We start from the raw sequence: 14,059 nt of genomic DNA, 5'->3' as shown, positions 1-14,059 counted from the left end.
TTTTATTGTCGGGGCACAAAGTTTCAAATACCGGCTCCATGGCCATTGTTCGGTCTTCACAGCTGAGCTCTTTGCCCTCTACCAGGCTGTTCTTTACATCTGCCGCCACCGACATTCTGCTTATGTCATCTGCTCCGATTCCCTGAGCGCCATCCAGAGCCTCAGTGATCCGTATCCGGTTCACCCTTTCGTGCACCGGATCCAACGCTCTCTTCAGCAGCTGATGGACGTCGGTTCTCCGGTTAGCTTTATATGAGTTCCTGGCCATGTCGGTATCCCTGGGAACGAAGCTGCGGATGCAGCGGCCAAGGCTGCGGTCCTCCAGCCTCGGACAGCTTCTTGTTGTGTCCCTTCGTCAGATTGTAGCAGGGTCATTTGTCGGTGCATTTTATCGCTGTGGCATGCCGATTGGGCTGCACTTACAGACAACAAGCTTCGGGCCTTGAAACCTCTTCCCGTGGCTTGGACGTCCTCCTCCCGCCCTTCTCGGCGGGAGGAGGTCGTTTTGGCCCGGTTACGAATTGGACACTGCCGGTTCAGCCATCGCCATCTGCTGACGGCTGCGCCGGCGCCGTTCTGCCCATGTGGGCAATTGCTGACGGTCCGCCACATTTTAACGTCCTGCCCGGATTTTAACACACTGCGTCTTGATCTTGCCCAGCCCTGTAGTCTGGATGCCATTTTAGCGGATGACCCACGAGCAGCTGCTCGCGTTCTTCATTTTATCAACTTGACCAACCTCTCTAAGGACCTTTGATCATGCTGTTTTTTTTTTTAATCCTACGCCTGTCAGTCTGTCTTTTATCGTGTTTTCCCTTTTAGTTGCTGTTTTAAACTTGTGCCTGGCGGTGCATTCCTAACGTAGTCTGGGCGCTAATGACCATTGAAGTTTTGCGCCCTAAAACCACAAAAAAAAAAGTTTCATGTTAAACACCTCATTGGGCCATCGGCGCACTCGGCGCCTTGTATCATTTAAAAAGAGGCAAAATCTGGATACTCTGGACCACACTACAGGCCTCCAGTCAGGTGCAGCCCAACTGCTATGTCGTTTGCCCCATTGAAAAGAGACAGCGTAATGTGGCACTGTAACCAGTAGCGCTTTGCGAAGTATCCGACTCTAGCCGGCCGGAGTGGCCGTGCGGTTCTAGGCGCTACAGTCTGGAACCGAGCGACCGCTACGATCGCAGGTTGGAATCCTGCCTCGGGCATGGATGTGTTTGATGTCCTTAGGTTAGTTAGGTTTAATTAGTTCTAAGTTATAGGCGACTGATGACCTCAGAAGTTAAGTCGCATAGTGCTCAGAGCCATTTGAACCATTTGTATCCGACTCCAAATGTCCATTGCACACAGTTCCTCCGCAACGTTAGCTCGCAAACTGAAAGCATTTATTCCTGTTGGTTTTGAAACCGATTGTCATTGACAAGGCGTAATATTCACATCCAGTCCCTATTAAAGAATCTCTATTTATTATCACTATTTTACGCCATGTTACATGCCTGCCATTGGTGCACCATTCCTTGGACACAGTGATACACCAAAAAACCAGGTAGCTACGTACATTCACATCCCAATACCATTCTATCACGCCTCCACATCATTCGGCGCTGATTGCGTACAACCAGTTGCCCCACGCGCCAATTCGCTTCTGTGGCTTGCGTTACCTGAGGGTTATATGACCGCCTGATCCCAGATTAACATCACTCACGGGTCTCTTCTAAGGAGGTGACTTACATTTTGTACAGTGAGCATGTTATCCATCATATCGAGCCGAGGTGGTTCTTGTTAAGATAGTCGTTATATTTTTCCTGCACATCGCACACAGTAAGGTGGCTAACAGACAGCTACATGCTTTTAAAGCCACACTTTTATCATCTGGCTGTCTTCGCAACTTGTAACATACCTTTTTGGCTGTGACATGGTATCGTCCTCTTGTTTCTTTGGGACATCACAGTTGGTTTCCAGCATTACTGGTGGGGCATTTCTGCAGCCTAGACCTAATAAATTCATCTAAACTGGTTTGTGGCTGGAACCTTCTAGGCTGGCTTAAGAGCGACTGACTCCCCTAGCAACGCAGGTCGTTTGCAGCCCCTGTTGGAACAGGAACAGCACTTTGCAGAGGAAAGTTGTCGGCTGGAGCGGGAAGTGAAAAAAGGTAGTGCTTGTGTTCTGCCCTGGACACCGGTTCGATGAAAGGGCTGGATGTTGGAATAAGTTCGTGCAGCAACAGGGAGGTCGCGAAAATGTGTAGTCTTTTTGCGGCTCAAAACAGCTGGTTGAAAGGAGTACACAACTCTGTTTCGATGAAAGGTTGTAAAATTCTAATCAGTCATTTTTCTATTGTGTGGGCGAGAGTTGCACATTTGTGAGTGTGCATATGCTCAAAGAGCAGAAGGCTCATATCAGATTGTGGATCCCATAACAAGCTGGAAATGGTGTTAAATAAACGAGGCAGACATGGCGAGGTGTAATTGAAGCCAATAAAGTCCAGTTGTTTGTATGCGAACTTGAAATGTGTTAGTTGTGTCAGACTTTTGACCTATCGACTTTGAACTGTTATCCTATTTTCTCTCTGTGGAGATTATCGACGGAAGTTGTTAGGAGACGATAAGTTGGTGGTCAGCTGCGTGTGTTTTCCAGTCTAGTGGTCTGATCTGGATTGCTATAAGAACGTTGACATTGGAACGGTGACTGTTGTAGGCCTGTCTCACGGGTCAAAGTGAGACTGACAGCGCTTAGAGAGGCTACTTAATGAGTATAACACTTCAGAAAGTTTATGCGGGTCCGACAGTAAACGCTGCCTACTTAAGTGTTCGCTGCCGTACGTTCCACAACGTGTGTTCTTGCCACAGCCGCGAGTGAGACGCAGGGCATCTCCGTGGACTTCACAAGAAGCGTCGGCAGCGTATTACCTCCCCACACGTAAGTCGTGTCAATTCGTCACGACAAGAAATGGGAGAAATTAGAGTTCATTCTGAAGCAAACTACCGACAGTTTTTCTCCCCACGCACCTTTTCGAAATGGACCAGGAGAGGGGGAACTGATAACGATACCAGAAGCACTCTCCGCCAAAGGCCGTAAAGTGGCTCACAGAATACAGTTGTACGAGTTCATGTAGTACTAGCAGGAGGAGGAGGAGGGAACAGGGAAGGCTGTCAAGAGTCAGTCAGTCGTTTGTCGTCGGTTCATCGGTTAGTCCAGCGTTATACGATATTTGCTCCCATTGTCCAAATGTCTCTGTTAGCCGCAAGACGTCGGACTTTTTCGTTAGACTGCACGCTTTATTTTACAGTGGCCTTTTAATGTCTTGGTCATTTACATTCTCCTACAGCTTGGCCCTCTACAGCCTCTGGTACACAGAAAAAAGATGCTGGGTTTTCCAGCGATAAAATATTTTGATCTCCATGCAGACTTTGAAGGCAGAATTATCAGAAGATATCATGCCTGTTGATGTGTTTTATGCAACCCACAATGCCTTCTAATCCCACGCGCAATATTTTCATATTCTCTCGGTCCAGGTGCACAAACTTTTAGTTCTACAGAAAAAATGAACAGGACCCTTCTGCAGGAAATTTAATGTAGTCAAATTTTGTAGAGGGACACGTTTTTGCTAGAGGCCATAATTTTCGAATTAATTCAAAAGTGACCTTCAGGTGTATTTTTCTTGAATAACTCGAAAACCATGGCTTCCAGCGAAAATATATCCCAGTAAAAATTTATCTATGCTAAAATTACTACGAAAAAGGTCCTGTTCATTCTTTTTCTGTGGGATTAGTAGTTTACGCATAGAGAGCGAGAGAATATTGCGCATGATATTAGAAGGCATTGCGGTTTGCATAAAACCCCGTCGGTAGGGGCAACTGAATCATCCCTTATATTAATGCATTAAGGCCCGCATCTCGTGGTCGTGCGGTAGCGTTCTCGCTTCCCACGCCCGGGTTCCCGGGTTCGATTCCCGGCGGGGTCAGGGATTTTCTCTGCCTCGTGATGGCTGGGTGTTGTGTGCTGTCCTTAGGTTAGTTAGGTTTAAGTAGTTCTAAGTTCTAGGGGACTGATGACCATAGATGAAAAGTCCCATAGTGCTCAGAGCCAGCCATTAATGCATTAGGAGTTCAAAAATGGTTCAGATGGCTCTGAGCGCTATGGGACTTAACTTCTGAGGCCATCAGTCCCGTATAACTTAGAACTACTTAAACCTAACTAACCCGTCTGTAGTGCCTAGAACCACTCGGCCACTTCGGCCGGCTCATTCGGAGTAGTCGCTTCGTTTCTGTGGTATCGTCTAGAGAACTCGTTGCCACATCAGTCACTATAGTGTTGAGCATGCTAGAGCTCAACACGTTGTCTAGGACCAACGAGTAGGTAAACTTCCAGATGAACTTGTAGTGTTGTTTATGTTGAACATTGCGCCTCAAAAGAACAGTTTATTACTTAGCACATCAAGTGATGCCGTGCTAGTCCGTGACAGTTGTAAGTTAGTTAATACTCCTGTGGTAAAGAAATGTGTCAAAGTTAAGTAAATCTTTTACTCATTTATGTAATAAAGTGAACCAGTATTTCATGTGTTTGACAGTGAAAGTCCTTCTCCCAGATTAGTCAGAGAACCCACAGTTGTGGCCGGTCGAAAGTAATTTCGCTTGTTCAGAACAATTTCTCGTGACATAATTAGTAGAAGTAAGTAGGAAAGAATGTTAATTTTTGATCCTGCGAAAGTCAGGAAAGACCTCTCACAGGAGCGAGATAATAAAGCAATAAATTTCGTTCGGCTCCCAGCTTGATGCAAGCACTTATACTCAACATCACATTGGTGACATTCACGTCAAATACGGCGCTTGTATGCTTCATTTCGCACCACGAGGAAGACGGGGCCGCTGACGAGACCGCATCATAAGAAAATCCGATATGGCCACAGCCAACTGAACATGCTGTATGTTCATTACCACCCACTGATGCTAGCCACAAGACTACGGAAGCAGCACACTGAGGAAAGAAACGCCGGCAATTTGAGGTGTTTTAAGCAGGGTGTAGAAGCACATAGACAAGAGTTTTGGTACTGGCATCTGTCAGTGTGGGCAGTAGAAGAATCTATAGTATTTGATCTAGGCGGTTTCAAACAAGTACTTAGGATTTCAGTGATAGTTATGACCGACCCTCTGTTTACTTCCCTAGTGTGACGGCTTACTACTATCATCTTGTTGCGAACTGCCAAGTGGATTTATTGGCCTTGTGGGTGTCTGTTGTGACCATGTTATCCGCCGGGCTCAGCATCGTCATCGCCATCCCACGAGACGCTGACAGATCGCCTGTCGATCAAGAACGGTACTCCAGCACCCCTCCATCACTTAATCACCATGTATTGGTGTCCCAGCGTCAGTTTTGAACCGGCTACCTCCGCTTTGGGCACTAATTGTACTTGCGTGTGAGCGCGTTGTGTTGTCGTGGACATCAATCCGAAAACTGGTTCGGCGTAGCTCTCCACGACAGTCCGTCCTGCATAAATCTGTTCATTCCTCCATAACTACTCCAACCCACATCCACTCAATCTATCTGCTATAGTCAGATGTTGGTCTCCCTCTGCACACACTTTGCTCCATAACCAAATTAACTATTCCGCGACGGCCTAGGATGATTCCTATAAGCCTAGCCCTTCTTTTAGTCAATTGCCAAAAGGATCTTTTCCCCGTAATTTCGATTCGGTACTTCGTCATTAGTTCTTCAGGCTATCCATTCTTCTCTAAGATCACATTTCGAAAGTTTCTCTTCTCGTCTTATCTGTACTGTTTATCGTCCACGTTTGACTTCCATATAACGTGTGTACACTTTCCTTGCTGTTCCCAGTCTGCATTTTATAGTCATTACTTCATCCAGCGGTAGTTAATTTGCTGCTCAAATAGCGAAACTCGTGTACTACATTTAGTGTATCATTTCCTTAGCGTCAAGTGTTGTAATTCGGCTACAATGTATTACTCTTCTTTTGATTTTGTTGATATTGGTCTTATAAACTCAAGTGAATATCAACTTCGTTCAGTTGATCTTCCAGTATCTTTGTCGTCTCTCGAAAGTTTTCTTCTTCTGCCTGACCTCTCACCCCTTTCCCACAGTTCTGCTCGGTTTCCTCCATTGTTTGATATGCGTACTAATATGGCGGATAGGTTGCATCCCTGCCCTCCTCCGTTCTACAGTACTCCCTCCCTTTCATGGCTTTCAGCTCCTGTAACAGCTGACTAATTTCTGTACAAGTTGTAGATAGCATTTCGCTCTCTGTATTTTGTCACTCATAACTTCAGAATTTCAAAGAGTCTGTTTCACTCATCATTGTTGAAAGCTTTTTCTACATCTAAATGCCGTAATTGTAGGATGTCTTTCTTCAACCTTTCTTCTAAGGTATCTCCTTTGGTCTTTTTCGGGACCCTAATTCATCTTCATACATGTAGTAAACGTAAGAAATCGACAAAGGAAATAAAGTCTTAATATTGTTTATATTTGTAGCCATTTTTCCTCAGTTGCTACTTCAGTTATACTTCACCATACAAGGAAAAAATCCTTTTGCAACTGAATGTTTTATTCGTCTACCAAATATGCTTCACTTAGCCGTGCGTCATCTGTGGTATTCATTTTTATGCCCTTTTCATGTATCCGTGTGTTCTTATTTATGTACTAAATGCACATAATAAAAGTTTCCAATTGATAGGTCATATTTAAACAGTTCACTGCACATATTTAGGCCTACAGCATATGAGCAAGAGCATGTGCAGCGTGCAACAGGATAGGTTATGTGCAGTGAAATGTTTAAATGTGACCTATAAGTTGGAAATACGTGCTATGTGCATCTGCTGCATACAGAACAAAGTATGGATACATAAAAACGTCATATAATGAATACCACTTACGACGCGAAACAGGTCTGGTACACGTAAATAAAACATTCAGCTGCGAGAAACGGAATTTTCTTCTTATATATGATAAAGCACAATAAAAATAAAGTTTGTTTATGTTGCGACGCATTTATTGTTGACGTGCAGCGAGAATGGAAAGGAAAATTATTAGCATCTTGTGAAATGAATGGGTTATAGAATAGAAATGGTTATGGAGGGCGCATAGCGTACTGCACCTGTCGCCAGCATCAGACGGAAACAATCATGCGACTTCAGCATAACGCTGTTAGTTTGCATATTGCGCTAAGACCTAAATTTTAAAACTACCCTTTTCTGCCCTGTCTTACACATTTATTTATTAGGAACAGAAATAGTAAATAATTGTTGCTGTTATCGATACAAATCGAAATACGTCAAACGAGAAAAAGTAACCATAACAATGTTGTAATTACAGTCGTCTCATTTCTAACAGACGCTTTGTGCATTGAAAAATACGGATACATAACGGCATAAATAGTTGATATTGTACGGCTAAGTTACGTGATTGTATGACCCTATAGCTGCAGTGTGTGTGGAAAAGGTGGGAGTAGAGGACAATGAAACGAGCGAATAATTCTGATAAACTTGAGTCCGGAAACCAATGGATTCCCCGATACGGATGTGAGCACAAGTTACAACACAGTTAATGTGTAAGGCTACGTTTGTTTAGAAACATCGGAAATGAGTAAATTATAAAGTGATAACCTGCCCTCGTTTGATTTTGTCATCATTTCGGATCTCTAAGGACTGTTAAATAGCGTTTTGACAACAAGTTTTTCGATCGTTGGTCGCCAATACCACGGCATCGTAGGTCCCTCGACTTGAACCCGTTGTTTGTGTGGCGATATTTAAAATCTGTGATGTACTCAAGTCCTCTGGCAATTCAATGAACTCCGAGAACACTTTGTGGGTACTTGTCGGTGTATTCGGAATACACCTGGGATTTTTGAACGTGTACATGGATCGACAAGAAAACTTGCTTAGACCTGCCTTCAGACAAACGGTGACCGTGTGGAATACTTGTAAAGTGTTTACCCTCAAGTAGGCGTCTGCAGTTAGAATCCTCTGAGAAGGTGTTAATGTACTCGGTCGCAATACGTTGTATCAGGGAAAGCGTTGATTTCGAGACGTTTGTTTATTACGATTATTTGCTAATTTCGTTGTGCTTCGCTCGCTTCTTTCATTAGTACCTACAATAGTCAAACAGCCTGTCTTTATGGGATAACTTCTACATAAATTTGGTAGCGTCAGTTTGTTGATTCTATAGCTTTCGGAACAATTTTCACTTTCAGATAAGATTTATGCATGACAATCTGAGCCACTGCCCCCAGTTTCTCCAACCATTGTCTTCTTTTAAAGTAATCATATTAGGAAACTGTAGTTGTAGAACATACAGTGTGTGCGGTTAATACTACAGTTTCATAAGTGATGGACGAAGATGAAACATATTGCTCCAGAAAGTAAAAAAGGTTTGATTTCGTCCGTAAAAATATTGAAGTGTGTAATAAATCACAAATATGCTGCACGTGATGGGTCCAAATTGTGTGTTCACTTTGGCGTAGCCATTTTTTGCAATACTTCTGTCGCAGGACAATTAAAATAGACTCGTAAGATAAGTTCAGTACAAAACCTAAAAAAATAACTGTGGCTTTGCCTTCTTTTCCTGTAGCAAAAACACTTGCAACGTTCACATCACTTCTAACTGTTCCAACGATATAATGAAATTCGGATTGTCCAGAGCGCTTACGCTGTGCCATAGTCAGGTCAGTTTGAAGTCTTGTGTGTTGGAGACAAAAATTCTGTTCCTCGCATCTGAATGCTCACACCTACCTTATGGAAATGACGTGAAGTGAGCCCATAACCTCGCGAAATACAGTGGTAATCTCCTGTAGTAAACACGTGTGAGGGCGGGGGAGCAGTGTAATGTACTCGGGAAACCACCCGCAGGGGATGGATGCGGCACGAACTGTGGGGTGCGTGGGGAGGCTGCGTTACGCAGGAAGGGCCGCATTAGGCGCCGGCTGTCCATTAGGGACCTGCTGCCGGTTCCCACCCCACCGCCGCGGCGTCGCCAAACGGATTCGAGTCCCGTGCCATTAATCTGGCCCACCCCGGCCCCAGGTCCGCACTCTCGGGCGCTAAGCGAATCCCCTGCGCCGCGGGTCGCGTGTGTTAATGCGCTTCGCAGCAAAGCAAATTACCTCGAGAGGGGGCGGACTGCCGAGCCGCCGGAGAACCGATGTGAAGTGTTGACTGCAGGAGCGGCAAATAGGTTGTGGCATCTTGTATACACGCTGCACAGCTTTCAAATTACCCTCGATAGCGGCGACCGCCGTGCAACATCCTTACACGTTACTGACCTGTCTGCTCGACGAGTGGGACAGAATAAGCGAGGTTTACATTGATAGTTGTCGCCTGTTCACTCGCTACGAACATCAGGCGCCAGACAAATCGTAAACTCGTCGTTGAAGAGAACACAAAACATCGGCCCAGGTTGCATCGCCGATACCTCGCGCACCACGGTGCCGGAACCTTTGTTCGTAATGCACTGTCGGTACTGCCTTGCTCGACACATCCCTCCCGTTTGCGGCCGTTGCATTCTTCTCGAGGTACCTATGAGCCATTGTTTGCAGGTAGTACTGGCCAGCTGTTGATCTCGAGTTCTCTACGAGCCAGATGTTCGATGTTTCGTTTCTGAAGATAGTAGTTGTAAGTTGGAATGATATGGTGTTCGCCAATTCGGCGGTAAACTCTCGTGCTGACAGTCCTTCATGCCGTCAAATGACAAGGCGGTTACGGTCTAACACCTCAGGACTTGTTGACAGACCCAACTTGCGCCGCATGCCCCGATCACGATTAGAACACAGCGCGCTCCACTTAGCTGCTCCGAGTATGTCGGTTCACTATTACGTTCGTATTTAGCGACTACCTGCTGCGAGAACAGTACAGTAAGTTGCCGATTATCCAGGTTAACATGGACCCGAGAGTGCAGGGATAATCGGAAAACATGGATGAACCGCAAATCGCGTGTTTTTATCGAAAACTGCTATTTAATGTATTTACAAGACTTACTAAAGGCCTTGAACGGAATGGACAGTGTCTTGAAAGGAGGGTATAAGGTGAACATCAACAAAAGCAAAACGAGGATAATGGATGGTTCAAATGGCTCTGAGCACTATGGGACTCAACTTCTAAGGTCATCAGTCCCCTAGAACTTAGAACTACTTAAACCTAACTAACCTAAGGACATCACACACATCCATGCCCGAGGCAGGATTCGAACCTGCGACTGTAGCGTCTAGAACCGCACGGCCACTCCGGCCGGCAAGGATAATGGAATGTAGTCGAATTAAGTCGGGTGATGCTGTGGTAATTAGATTAGGAAATGAGACACTTAAAGTAGTAAAGGAGTTTTGCTATTTGGGGAGCAAAATAACTGATGATGGTCGAAGTAGAGAGGACATAAAATGTAGACTGGCAATGGCAAGGAAAGCGTTTCTAAAGAAGCGAAATTTGTTAACATCGAGTATAGATTTAAGTGTCAGGAAGTCATTTCTGAAAGTATTTGTATGGAGTGTAGTCATGTATGGAAGTGAAACATGGACGATAAATAGTTTGGACAAGAAGAGAATAGAAGCTTTCGAAATGTGGTGCTACAGAAGAATGCTGAAGATTAGATGGGTAGATCACATAACTAATGAGGAGGTATTGGGGGAGAAGAAGAGTTTGTGGCACAACTTGACTAGAAGAAGGGATCGGTTGGTAGGACATGTTCTGAGGCATCAAGGGATCAGCAATTTAGTACTGGAGGGCAGCATGGAGGGTAAAAATCGTAGAGGGAGACCAAGAGATGAATACACTAAGCGTCCGCAGCTCGTGGTCGTGCGGTAGCGTTCTCGCTTCCCGCGCACGGATTCCCGGGTTCGATTCCCGGCGGGGTCAGGGATTTTCTCTGCCTCGTGATGGCTGGGTGTTGTGTGATGTCCTTAGGTTAGTTAGGTTTAAGTAGTTCTAAGTTCTAGGGGACTGATGACCATAGATGTTAAGTCCCATAGTGCTCAGAGCCATTTGAACCAATACACTAAGCAGATTCAGAAGAATGTAGGCTGCAGCAGGTACTCGGAGATGAAGAGGCTTGCACAGGATAGAGTAGTATGGAGAGGTGCATCAAACAAGTCTCAGGACTGAAGACCACAGCAAGAACAACAACAACAACTACTACTACTACTACTACTACTACTACTACAGGCCAGATTTGAAAGCCTACTGCGTTACCTACGTGTTACGAGAAACTGAAAATATATTAACCTAAGTGCACTTAAAACAAATGGTATTTCAGATTTTCTTTGTTTTAGTTTCAGTTTCTCATTGTTTATATGCCTATATGCCTAATCCTGAGGAAGTTTTAGCGGACACTCGTGCTTTTCTAACCTGTCTGTAGCTGTCCCTGTCCCTGTCTTTTCTATCGTTTCCCTTTTATCTATTGTCTTCTTTGCATACGTAAACCTCCGTAACATCAGCAACGGCAAGAGTTATGATATTATTGAAACTGGAAAAGTGATATCAACAACTGCATTCCTCTCGGCTAGGTTTAACTGTACGGTTCAGTTCATATTAACACAGTTAACACAACGCAACAATTCTGAAGGGAACCTTGCCAGAAGAAATGCTAAAATCGTTATTTTAGTATCGGCTTTAAATACGTTGGAAGTTACCCAGTTTTAGCTCTTAGGGAAAGGGCTCGACAGACACATAGAAAATAGTCAGTGGACATCATTGATGGGTAGAGACCCCGCATTTACCTGAAGATGAAAAGGGGAAGGAGGAAAAATATGTCAGTGGTGACCGACTGTGGGATTCGGGCCCGAATCGTCTGCCGGCGGTAAAACACTAGTCACATGCGTAATAGTATATTCTGAACGAGAATATTCGTTCTAATTCTAACAATACGTATATAGGCTTCCTTTTTTGAAAAGTCGCCGAAATGTTTAAGGATAATCTACAAGTTGGATAATCCTAATCAGCTCGCTGATGATCGGCAGCTTGATATATTAAAACCCTTTGTTCTTATACATGTATCCATGGCATGCGACTGTTCACCAACTTACAATGTATCTACAAGTTTATGAGATACACGGAAAGATAAGTATGCGAAATACGGATTTGGAGTCCAGAATTGGGCAATCTGGATTCGTCGTACATTTGCCGAAACTTGATCGTCCAGCGTGCCGTCTTTTTGTACGTCCTGGCATACGAGGTGATGTGTGTTTTGAAGTTCTCCGCATTCAGACGTTGGTTCTCCAGTAATGAATCCCCACCGCTCCAAGTTATGTTTCTTGTTCTCAGTGTGTACAAAGTCTTACACGTCAGGTGAGGTGTTTGAAAAACAGCAGCAGGCTCTTCCTTTCGACTTTAGATACGTACTCCTGGTGTTTGGCCGTAATTCAGGTGATGATGCAGTTGCTTCAGTAGTTCGGAGGAAAGCTCTGCTTCGCTTCCCGACACGGTATGTCTAGGATGATTTTCCTGTTTCCTCGTCTCAATTTTTTCCGCTGATCTTTTTCTGACATGCAGGGGTGCTATGTATACTAGATGGTAGAGTTTGTCAACTGAAGTTGGTCATAGGCAGCCTGCTATGTTCCGGCTTGTCTCATTGGGAGCACTGTAAAATTCTCGAAAGAAACAAAAAAAGCATTAGTAATAAAACTGAATTTGTATGATAATATGATATGACATGTAAAACCACAAAATGTACGACCTGCTATGTAACAAAAGGCAGCATGTTTTTCACTTGAAAAATAAATGAATTGATGTCATCCTGTAGTGTGTGCACAGAGTTCTGCCAAACCGGTGCTGCGTGATCTGATGCAGAGAAACATAGAGCTAGAGCAGGCGCTCGCAAGGCGTGCCGTTGGTGAGCTTCCGTACGATACTTTTACTGCCGCGAACGTTGGGCTTCGTGTCCTAAACACAGCGGTCTCGGAAAGTGAGTGAGAGATCGAACTTTAGTAGGGGCAGGTAAGAGTGTCAATGTGGTGCAAACTTTAGTATACGTGAAGCTGTCGTCGCACAGTGGCGGCAGACGGCTGGCTGCGAGATAGCAGGTAGCTATCTGGAGGCATTCCGGGTCGTTACGGGTGGAAGGTGGCACACGGCCGGGCCCGGACCTGGGCCACGCGATATTAATACGGCGTTATTTGGGGCGACACGGCGCGACACGTGCGGGCATAACTCGCGGCCTAATTGCCCGCGCGGGCCGCATCTCCGTCCGCGTCTCGTTAAACGGCGCTCTTCAAACGGGCCGCGCGACACTTTGTGCGCCGCCCGCGCAGCCCTAAAATTTGTCTTCGCCAGGGGGCGCCCCGGGAAAATGTGTCCCCGGCCGACCCGTGTTGCGGCTGACGTTAAAGATGTTTTCTGGTCGCGCCGCGCCGCAGATGTACGGCGCCGATGACAAAATGATGGCCCGGAATGCGGCGCGCGCCGTTTCTCAATGACGTGTCGGCCGTCGGCCGTCTGCTCTGGCAGCCCACGCCGGGCTCCGCCGCCAGGGGCACTGCCCGCACCTCGCCGCGGCGCGAGCCACTTTCCTGTCCGAGCTGACTTCTCGTCACTTCCCGACAGCCAACCACGTCGCCTGTGGGACACTGACCCAAATCATCGACCGATTGTGCCGGCTACAGAGTCATAAAATCCCCAGACTGCGGGAACGTCTCGCCGTCTTCTAACATCGGAAGTTTCACCTGATTGAAGGGGTCGTCGGAAGAAACTGGCAACGAGAGCGTATTTTGAGATACTGCTCCTGTTACACACTTATTTCAGTTTAAAGACGAGAAAATAAATGCAACAGTACGTTACAGTTTATACCGGGTGCTTCTCCCAAGAGTCGCGAGGCACATTTTCTTTGGTATTTCAGCGGATATTTGCAATTTCGTGTTTATAGTGTGTAGCTGGAGTAAGCCCAAACAGACAACGTTCATCACGTCTTTCGTGCGACGCCTAGCGTCGACGGGAAGCTTTAGTTCATTTCCCATTACGAAAAAAATGATTTCTGAAGTGGAATTTTACGTGGCCGTTCGACAGAGAAGTCCCAAACTAGTCTACTGCGATACCAGTTTTACCGATACGTATTAACAGGGAGAGTAATA

General features: G+C 45.5%; 1 protein-coding gene across 1 annotated transcript in view; it reads left to right on the top strand.

The window, feature by feature from the left end:
• LOC126095705 (neurobeachin-like) overlaps window positions 1–14,059 on the top strand; it is a 294,661-nt gene that overhangs the window by 237,343 nt on the left and 43,259 nt on the right. The gene's annotated exons all lie outside the window — the stretch shown is intronic.

This window comes from Schistocerca cancellata, chromosome 8 (assembly GCF_023864275.1).
Source record: "Schistocerca cancellata isolate TAMUIC-IGC-003103 chromosome 8, iqSchCanc2.1, whole genome shotgun sequence".
NCBI lineage: Eukaryota > Metazoa > Arthropoda > Insecta > Orthoptera > Acrididae > Schistocerca > Schistocerca cancellata.
Note: the sequence above shows the minus strand (reverse complement) of the source record. Positions and strands in the feature narration are given on the sequence as shown.